The following is an 11,556-nucleotide window of genomic DNA, read 5'->3' on the forward strand; positions in this document are numbered from 1 at the left end:
TGAAAACCTACTATTGAGAGAAAATGTATCTGTGTTTCGTAAGCTTCTAAAAGGAGAGGGAAATGAAGTAATTGGTGATTTATTTTGGAAGAAATATGCATGCAACTCAGAATAACATAAATAATGGGAAGGAATATTATGCATAGAGATATCTCTGAGTATACATGAGGACCAACTTCTCCCTATAGAATTGAGATTAGCTTTTAAACTTCTCCCAACATAATTGGGAAGGGTAATAGAGCAGTATCAATTCAAAGATTTGGCTAGCAGGTGTTGAGCCACTTGTATCCTTACCCTTTATTGGGAGCTATGTCACAAGGTTCATCGAACTTTAACCTTGAGGTTCGAATTTTGGCGAACCTTAAAAAAAATTTTTTTTGACATTCGGCGAACCTCATCGAACCTCATAACCATTGACCAAGTCCATAGATCAAAACTCATAATTTCATGTCACAACTCAAGCTTGTAATTTATCTAGTAGTTTCCATGTAATTTGTCCTTGTAGTTTCCCATGTTAGTGATATCATTTTTGATGTTTACTGATGTTGATTTCGTACTATTTTATCCTATATATATATATATATATATAGATAGATAGATATAGATATATATATATATATATATATATATATATATAGATATATATATATATATATATATATATATATATATATATATATATATATATATATATATATATATATATATATATATCTATATATATATATATATATATATATATATATATATATATGAACCTAATGGTGATCCTCATCAAAAAAATGAACTCAAACCAAACCTAATCATTGTTGAACCTGAACTCGAACCCGAACCATGTGACATTGATTGGGAGTCATGTTACATATTTCCTCCAGGTCACAGTGACCCTGTGGATCTGCCTTAATGAACAAGGAGTTTTATGCTGAGATGACACATACCTAACTATCCAAAACCTTCTATTGCTTTTGATTTTACAACCATATGATGTTACTTTATTGACGGATAAGGAAAGGAATGAAATAATGAACTATATGCTCAAATGACATTAAGAGAAACAAATAATCAAATAAACTCAAAATTAGCATACCAGAAGGTAACTAACCAATTACATTTGTAAAATGCTAAGAAGGAGGGACTCTCACACTGATAGGGAATTCTCAATTCCAACCATGGACGTTGGAAAAGTGTTTCTTCCCCTTGATTTCACTTAGCAGACTCATGCGCCAGAACTCGTTGTTAGAGATTATCAATGGAAATGTGGTCATATTTAAGGCAATCCATCCTAAGAGGAATATGTTGATAATAACATAAGTGTATTTGTTAGTTCTAATAGATTTCTTGTTGGTGATCCTATGGTGTATATTGGAAATGAGAGAATCATTTTTATTGGCAATTAAGCACGAAAACAAACTCAAAGAGCCCAAACAATTATGCAATCTTTATTGTTATTACCCTGCACACTTGTGCTCAACTACAACCCATGATGTTTTTACCGATTGTTGCTTCTTCACTATTTTATTTTAGTATGGAATCATGTCTGAACCTCAACTTCATCCATACAAAATAAAAACAAAAAATGAAAAACTGAGAGGACTAAATGTGAAGACATATTATGCATCTCGACAGCACATAAGTATTGGTTAAAGAAAATACTTTAATTTAAGGCCATAGTTACCAAGCTCATTCATTTAGGAAAGAATAACTTAAAAAAAGGTGTTGGTGGACATGTCTATAACAAGGTTAATAAACAATCCTTTAGATTGTTGGTCGTGGAGCATGATTATTTAGAGGTCTTTGTTTCAACCGGATGTATACCCTAGGAAATTTGTACACCCCTCCATGCGGGGGGGTGCGGAGGGGACTTGTCCCCCCCGCGGGGGTTCGGGGGGGCCGATCCCCCCTGACTGGAGGGTCTGAGGGCCAGCGGTCCCCCGACGGGGGTTTGAAGCTAAAAACAGATGTAAAATTGCCTTGTAAAGGTATAGTAATTTCTAGTCAATCTGGGTTGTTCAGTAGGCGGATCATCTGACAGTAGAACTTATGTTTAGTTTAGGGTTTTTTTCCCTAGAAGGCAACCCCTCTCTTTGTATGAGGGCATTGTATTGAGGTTGTGTAATAGATGTGTATTCTTTGAGAGAGAAACAGAGAGGTGAGACTGTGAGAGAAAACAGAGGATATTACAGTGGATCTGCTGTAGGTTGTGTCTCTTCATTTTGCTGGATAATAGAAAAGAAGGACTGGCTGTTCAGGGTGGACGTAGCCCAAACTAGGTGAACCACGTATATCTGTGTCTCTCTGGTTTTATGCGTTTTCTGTGTTTATATTTATGCAATAATATATAATTTTCTAACAACTGATATCATAGCCGAAGGTCTATTTGGCTGACAAACTCGCAGGAGAGAAGGGTTCCTGGTTCGAGTGGGAGCAATGGCAGAAGATGGTAAGTTTAGGGTCGAGAAATTTAACGGCCAAAACTTCTCGTTGTGGAAGATGCAGATGGAAGATTATCTGTATCAGAAAGATCTGTACCTACCATTGGGCGGAAAAACAAAGATGCCGACAGGTATGACAGATGAAGAATGGAATCTTCTCGATAGAAAGGCACTCGGAACAGTATGGTTGTGCCTCGCAGCGTCGGTTGCCTTCAACATTTCGAAGGAAACAACGACAGAGGGTTTGATTAAGGCATTGGCGAAACTATATGAAAAACCCTCGGCCTCAAACAAGGTATTTCTTATGAAATAGTTATTTAATATGAAGATGTCGGAAGGTGGATCTGTTGCAGACCATTTAAATGATTTTAATACAGTTACAAGTCAGTTAAGTTCTGTAGGGGTAAACTTTGAAGATGAAGTTAGAGCTTTGTTATTCTTGTGCTTATTGCCAGAAAGTTGGAATGGTTTAGTAATGGCCATTAGTAACTCTGTTTTTGGATCTAGTACTTTAAAGTTTGATGATGTTGTCGGTGCTATCCCTAGCGAGGAAATGCGATGGAAAAGCTTTGGTGAGACATCGGGTAATGCTTTAAGTGCAGAGTCTAGGGGAAGAAAAATGGAAAGAGGAAAGAACTCAAGATATTGCAGTAAATCAAGGAAAGGCAGATCCAAGTCCAGATCGGGGATAGTGTGCTAGAAATGCAAAAAGAAAGGACACCTAAAGAAAGACTGTAGATCTTGGAAGGGAAAAGAAGGAGATGCACAGCAAGAAAACAATTATGAAGCAAATGTGACAGGTGAGGTGTTACAAGATGCTTTGATTCTTTCTTTCGAAAATATTATTGATTCCTCGGTGGTAGATTCAGGGGCCTCATTCCATGCCACACCTGATAAGAAATATTTTCATGACTATGTTCAAGGAGATTTTAGACAAGTCCTTTTGGTTGATGATAAACCCTGTAAAATTGTTGGAATGGGTAAGGTTCTTGTAAAACAGCAAAATGGAAACCAATGGCTACTAAAGGAGGTAAGGCATGTTCGAGATCTGAAGAAAAATTTGATTTCAATAGGGCAGTTAGACAGTGAAGGTTGTGTGACAACTTTCATAGATAAAGCTTGGAAGGTCACCAAAGGAGCCCTGGTAATAGCAAAAGGCGAAAAGGTTGGTACATTTTATTTATGCAATGGTATTTCTAACTCTGTTAATGCTTTAACTTCTAAAGGAGCAGATGCAGCACTATGGCATCATAGGCTTGGACACATGAGTGACAAGGGGATGGAGATCCTTCACTCAAGGAATTTGTTGCCGGGTTTGAAGAATGTTGATTTGGACTTCTGTGAGAATTGCATTTATGGAAAAAAGAAGAGTTAGATTTCTTAGAGTTGGGAAAGAAAAGAAGTGCGAAAAATTAGAGCTTGTGCATACAGATGTATGGGGACCTGCTCAGGTATCATCTCTTGGTGGATCTTGTTATTATGTTACTTTTATTGATGATGCAACTAGAAAAACTTGGGTTTATTGTATTAAGAATAAATTTGATGTATTTGATACTTTCAAGAAATGGAAAGCTTTGGTTGAGATTGAGACAGGAAAGAAATTGAAGTGTCTCAGATTAGACAATGGAGGTGAATATTGCAGCAAAGAGTTTGATAGGTATTGTTCAGAGCATGGAATTCGTAGAGAGAAGACAGTTCCAAGAACACCACAAGAAAATGGTGTGTTAGAAAGGATGAACAGAACAATCATGGAGCGTGTAAGGTGCATGAGATTGCATGCAGGATTGCCTTTACAATTTTGGGTAGATGTTGTAGATACTGTTGTTTATCTAATAAACAGAGGGCCTTCAAGTTCCTTGGATGGTGGTGTTCCAGAGGAAGCATGGATAGGTAAAAAGGTAAACTACTCCTTTTTAAAGCATTTTGGTTGTGAGGCCTTTGTCCATATTAATAAAGAAAATAGAACAAAGCTTGAGGCAAAATCAAAGAAATGTACTTTTATTGGATATGGTGTTAATGATTTTGGTTATCACTTATATGATTATGAAAATCACAAAATCATTAGGAGCAGAGATGTAATATTCAATGAAAAGGTCTTGTATAAGAATTAGTTGCAGGAAAAGAAACAGGAAAAAGAAAACAAGGAATACACAGTTTTTGATGAGATCACTGAAAAAGTAAAGGTGCCTGAAAATAATAATAATCAACAACCACAAAAACAGTGACCACCACAATAGCAACAGGTACCCCAAACACCTGAAAGTGGTGTTAGAAGATCTACTAGGATAAGTATACCCCCTGAACAATACTCTCCTTCATTATATTATTTATTGTTGACTGATTCTGGTGAAACCGAATGTTATGAAGAAGAAATGCAGGTTGAAAGTAGGAAGAAGTGGGAGCTAGCCATGGAAAAAGAGATGGACTCCTTAATGCATAACCAGACTTGGGACTTAGTCAAGTTGCATGTAGGAAAAACTACATTGAAGAATAAATGGGTTTACAAGCTGAAGGAAGAAGATGGAGGAAAAAAGAGGTACAAAGCTAGACTTGTGGTGAATTGGTTTACACAGAAGAAAGGTATTGATTTTGATGAAATATTTTCTCCTGTTGTTAAAATGACTTCAATTAGAACTATTTTAAGTCTAATAGCAATTGAAGATTTGCATCTTGAGCAGTTAGATGTAAAGACAACCTTTCTCAATGGGGATTTGAAGGAAGAGATATATATGCAGCAGCTACAAGGATATGAGGTAAAAGGGAAGGAGAAACTAGTGTGTAGGTTGAAGGAGAGCTTGTATGGCTTAAAACATGCTCCAAGGCAGTGGTATCTAAAATTTGACAAGTTTATGTCTGAACAAGGTTATACTAGATGTCACTCTGATCATTGTGGTTATCTGAAAAAGCAAAATGATGGCAGCTATATTATATTGTTATTGTATGTAGATGACATGCTTGTTGTAGGGTCTAACATGCAGGAAATATATATGCTCAAAAGAAAATTGGCAAATTCACTTGCAATGAAGGATTTGGGTGCTGAAAAATAAATCCTTGGTATGAGAATAACTAGAGAAAGGAAAAACTGCAAATTAACATTGTCTCAGAATGAGTACATACAAAAGGTGTTGAAAAGATTTAATATGCACAATGCAAAACCAGTTAGTACATCTTTTGCTAGCCATTTCAAACTTAGTAAGGAAATGTGCCCAAAGACCCAAGAAGACATAGATTATATGTCTAAAGTTCAATATGCATCAGCAGTTGGAAGCTTAATGTATGCAATGGTCTGCACAAGGCCTGATCTTGCACATGTAGTGGGAGTTGTAAGTAGGTACATGAACAATTCAGGAAAGGAACATTGGATGGCAGTGAAATGGATTCTCAGATATTTGAAAGGTACCACAAATCAAGCATTATGCTTTGGTGGTTCAAACATTTCTCTACATGTATATGTTGATGCAGATATGGAAGAGGACAGAGATAATAGGAGGAGCACTACATGATATGTATTTACTGTAGGTGGAACAACTATCAGTTGGGTTTCAAAAATCCAAAGTGTTGTTGCACTTTCAACAATAGAAGCAGAGTATGTTGCTGCTACAGAGGCTAGTAAAGAAATGATTTGGTTACAAAGGTTTATGGGTGAATTTGGTAAGAAGCATGATATGGGCACGTTATACAGTGATAGCCAAAGTGCCATTCATCTTGCAAAGAACTCAACATTTCATTCGAGGACTAAACACATACAGCTCAAGTACCATTTCATACAATCAGCGTTGGAAGATGGAGAGTTGAAGTTAGAAAAGATACACACTAGCCAGAATCCTGCAGATATGCTAACAAAAGTTGTAACCAGGGAGAAACTGAGAATATGCTCAGTTTCAATTGGTCTTCAAGGATGACGATGAAGATGAGAAACAACCAACTCCAAAGAGGAGTCATTGTCTAGCAAATGAAGCAGCGGTGAAGTTGCTACAATCATTCTCCAAGTGGGAGATTGTTGGGTGTGGAGCATGATTATTTAGAGGTCTTTGTTTTAGCCGGATGTATACCCCAGGATGTTTGTACACCCCTCCATGCGGGGGGGACTTGTCCCCCCCCGGGGGTTTGGGGGGGCCAATCTCCCCTGGCTGGGGGGTCCGAGGGCTAGCAGTCCCCTGGCGGGGGTAGTGCCCCCGAAGCTAAAACAGATGTAAAATTGCCTTGTAAAAGTATAGTAATTTCTAGTCAATCTGGGCCATTCATTAGGCGGATGATCTGACGGTAGAACTCATGTTTATTTTAGGGTTTTTTTCCCTAGAAGGCAACCCCTCTCTTTGTATGAGGGCATTGTATTGAGGCTGTGTAATATATGTGTATTCTCTGAGTGAGCAACAGAGAGGTGAGATTGTGAGAGAAAACAGAGGATATTACAACAGATCTACTGTAGGTTGTGTCTCTTCATTTTGCTGGATAATAGAAAGGAAGGGCTGGCTGTTTGGGGTGGACATAGCCCAAACTGGGTGAACCACGTATATTTGTGTCTCTCTGGTTTTATGCATTTTCTATGTTTATATTTATGCAATATTCAATGTGTTTCATTGCTCTGTAATATATCATTTTCTAGCATAGATCAGGACATATCTCAATTGAAGAACTATGCAGATTATGCAATAGGACCGTGTTAGAGACCCTAATAATCAAATTAAGATCATACAAAAACTTCTCCTTGAAAACAACAAAGGAGGAGGTATAATCAGTGAAGGTGGCATACACATGGAAAGAAGAAGTAATAATCAGTAAAGGTGGCATCGCATGGAGTTTCAATAATAGTTGCAATGTTTTCACTCTTATACACCTTAAAATTCCATTGAACTAGTATGGCACAAGATATTCATCAACCCCATTGCCTGCTCGCCCGCCCCAAATGTTTTCGCTCTTTTACACCTTAAAATTCCCTTGAACTGGTATGGTACAAGGTATTCATTAACCCCACTACCCACCCCTCCCCCCACACAAGGTTCATAAACAATCCTTTAGATCAGGGCATATCTCAATTGAATAACTATGCAAATTATGCAATAGGACCATGTTAGAGACCCTAATAATCAACTTAAGATCATACAAAAACTTCTCCTTGAAAGCAACAAAGGAGGAGGTATAATCAGCGAAGGTGGAATACACAAGGAAAGAAGAAGTAATAATCAATAAGGGTGGCATCACATGGAGTTTCAATAATAGTTGCAATGTTTTCACTCTTATACACCTTAAAATTCCCTTGAACTGGTATGGCACAAGATATTCATCAACCCCACCGCCCGCCCCCACCAAATGTTTTCACTCTTATACACCTTAAAATTCCCTTGAACTAGTATGGTACAAGATATTCATCAACCCCACTGCCCCCTTGCCCCCCACAATTTTCCAATAAACCTTATTGAAAAGATAGATGACCAGGTATTCCAACATATTCTCAATATCTATGAGCAACCTTGCAACTCCAAAACAAGTGGTTCATTTTCCCTAGTTGCTTGTAGTTGCAGCGAGAGTGGGAAGGACCTCTACAACCCCATATGACATAGATGTTGTCATTTATATGCATCAACATCTTTAAAAACTTAAACCTGCTTATATCTATCTCAAAATTACAACCCAAAATTAAATCAGGCTCAACGTGACATAGATATTGTCATATACATATATCTCAACATCTTTAAAAATTAAATTAAAGTAGATAAATCTGAATCTATCAAACACATAGAGGGATCAAATTGCTTAATGTGTAATTCTCTTCCAAACTTCCAATATCTTGCAAATTACAACTGGCCACCATTCTTAAAACCCCTATAAACAACAATGATATCCTACACAATCTTTAATGCTGAACCGTGAACAATTGCAAAATGCTGAACTGTGAACAATTGCAATGGCTCTTATCTCATGACCCCACAATGGCTGCAGAATATTCAGCTACAGCTGCCACCACTCAATTTACAATTACACGAAACTTTTAACAAACAATGGATACATCCCACAGAAACATATGGTTCAGTCAAAAGACTATAGGAATCTTATAGATTTCTTGTTCACAACAGCTTTGATACAAGTACAAATCTTTCAACGAATACGGTATTCCATATAAGAGATGTCAAGAACTACATGAATTAAACCAAGAATTTGACATGTACATTTGTGGTGAAAATAGATACAACTGAATCTCTTTTTTTTTACATAAAGTCATATTTAGAAAGATACAGACTTACTCTCTAGTATGGTATGGGGATCTCAAATTGTATGTAAATTTTGCATGTTTATCATGAAAATGTACTGGTATATTATATAAATCAGTGTTTTTTCATCTGGAAAAAAATATAGATACAATTGGCAGCCAAAAAACTGAAAATCCTACCCTCAGGAATGATCTGGTCCTGGATTCTCCAATACCAAGTACTCCTCATGGTGATGGGCATAAAGATATCAGCAAGGTAGATAACATTGTCTTTCCAAGACAGTAACCATATCAACCCTGTGAGATTGTACATTCTAAGATGGAGGCCATGAAAACTTGAAGGAAAATTTACCAATTTATTACATGAGAAGCATAACTAGTAGCTTGGTAAACAGCGTACTGGGAGAAGGAACAATGGGGACTTAAAAGCAACTATAATATATATAAATCGGGAAGTACTCCATGTTTTTGTAATACTTCGAAGGTTGTATGTTGGCCTCTATAACCTTGCAGAAAACATCCAGAGTATTAGTACAACTGGCCAATCCCTTCTACAAAAGTTTTCTTAAGCATTGTCACTTGTCCACAAGATTACCTTTCACAATAGCTTGTACACACCTACTGATACAGTTTGATTGTTACTGGGACTACAGGTATGTATCAAATCTGATAATCTCCAGAGTTATCTTGCAATCTCTGTTTTCACAAGTTCAATTTATAATAATAGTAAATTTGTTTCTAAATCCTATTAAAAAAGAGAGTAAAAGATGGTATAGATAAAGGTGTTTAGTAGTCTAATTTCTTCCTTTAAAACAACTCTATGCAAAATTCGGATCCTGCAGTGACTCCATGGAAACTAAACTGGTGAACACTACGAAGCAAAATTGGAAAAAAAATTGCTGCATCTGAATCACTCAATCAAACCTACTCTAAAACGTTAACAAAAAGCAAGCTGCCGATAAATCGATTTACCTATCTGGGTAGCACATCGAAGCCTTGAAATTGGTCACATTACAGTGAAGGGTTGCTCCTGATATAACCCTTAATAGGAATCAGAGTGGCATGGGAGTTAGAAATTCGTTTACATTATAACTAAGTTTATGTGTTCTGTTCAGGTGAAAGCAAAGCTGCAACTGAGAGCATGCTTCTGTTAGGTTACTGGTCATCATGTTCAGATATTTATTTATTGCACAATACATTAATCATGGGAACTGTCAAGCCTTCATGTCTATGGAGCAATCTTCAAACCCTATTGTTTTAAGGTAAACAGGGAATTGAACCTAATCTTAAAGCTAATAAAGTAAATTCTCATTGAAACCATTTGGTATCCCAAGCCTGAGGTATGGGATTAATTCTTTTGGCCATATTGGGACTAATGAAGCGCCATGTTAATTATTGCAGCATTTTTATGGGTCTCCAACTCAAATGATGAACCCACCAGCCAAGCATCTTATAAATACTCAGTCAAACTGACGAACTCACGGGGAAACCCTACTTTTATTTTGGCTGGTTCAAACTACCTTGCCCTCCTAAAACAGGCGATCAAGTACCCGAACGGTTATTACAATACCTTATTGTTGGAATTCCATTCAGCATTCAAGGGGATGTAGCTCATATGGTAGAGCGCTCGCTTCGCATGCGAGAGGCACGGGGTTCGATTCCCCGCATCTCCATTTTTCCACCATTTCGATATCTTTCACTGCCAGTTGTGCCGCTTCATTTCTAACGCAATCTTAATAACCTTTTTCATAGGCAATTTTGTGGCCGCTCGCCTAATATCGCAGTCCGCTGCAGCGATTCCGAAGTCGTCTTTTCCGCCAGCGGTTTGTCTTTTATATTAATTTAATGTAAATTAAATTAAATGTATTTTGCATATAGTTTTATGTATGGTTTTCACCAAGATTTATATTTGTTGGGGGTGTTTTATTTGTTCCTCGTTATTATTAATGATAGATTTGTTTAATATTTTGATGGACGATCAAATTCTAACTTCAAAATTCTTTCATATAGCATTTTTATTTTCTCCTAAGTTTTCTTTGATTTGTTACTATTTCTTTCCTCTATTTCATTCTAGTTTTCATTGCGCATTTTTATTTTCTCCATATTAATTAATTGACCATTTCTAAACATTCTTGGGTTTCTTTATGAAATTTAAAAAGAAAAAACTTAGAAATTTTATAAAATGAATGTCCATATTAATTAATTGACCATCTTCTTAGTCTTCCCATTACATAGTCATAGACTCCCACTTCTAGCTTCAATCAAAGGTAATCACTTCTAAATCTCTATAAGATTTCTAACCCAAATAGAAATAAATGCTCCTAAACCTACATAAAATTTAATTTTCTTCACAAACCTTTGAATCAATGTCATAGTGGAAGACAATAACATGACTAGCAAAGTTAAATTCTAAAAAATAAACATTAACCACATTCCTCATTCCATCTCATCACAACAAAGGTTAAAATATGTTTTTGCCTCGTATCCTAAAATATGGCATAGCGTGAAGGTTCAATCAAGAGCATTAATATTATGTTAGCCTTCGGGTGCTTGAATGCTCACTTGCTCATGGCATAGATTGATATCAAAGGATGCCTATATATTATAATGATTATCATGGAAGACAACATTATGATGGTTTTTAGTTTTCCTATTAAAAGATACAATTTCCATCAATCATTTTACATAATAAAGTATTATAAATATAAAGTAATTAAATAAATTTATTTTTTGAACCTGATAAATTTGATATGACAATGATTTATAATGTTTTTTAAATTAATATAATATAATTATATAAATTAATCTGTTCATAGATATTAATAAACATTAAAATTCTTGTTTTGTTATACTTCTCAAGTTATTAAAATAATTAAAAAAATAATTTTATATTATTATTATTATTATTATTATTAA

The 11,556-nt window shown here is 36.0% G+C and overlaps 1 non-coding gene across 1 annotated transcript; it reads left to right on the forward strand.

Annotated features, from left to right (window-relative positions):
* Positions 1-10,240: 10,240 nt before the first annotated feature.
* On the forward strand, positions 10,241-10,313 carry TRNAA-CGC (transfer RNA alanine (anticodon CGC)). Its single transcript has one exon. It is a non-coding gene; the product is annotated as a tRNA-Ala (tRNA).
* The last annotated feature ends 1,243 nt before the right edge of the window (positions 10,314-11,556 follow it).

Source organism: Pinus tabuliformis, chromosome 5_1 (genome assembly GCF_031772625.1).
Source record: "Pinus tabuliformis cultivar Carrire ecotype Pingquan chromosome 5_1, CPIR1, whole genome shotgun sequence".
Classification (NCBI taxonomy): Eukaryota; Viridiplantae; Streptophyta; class Pinopsida; order Pinales; family Pinaceae; genus Pinus; species Pinus tabuliformis.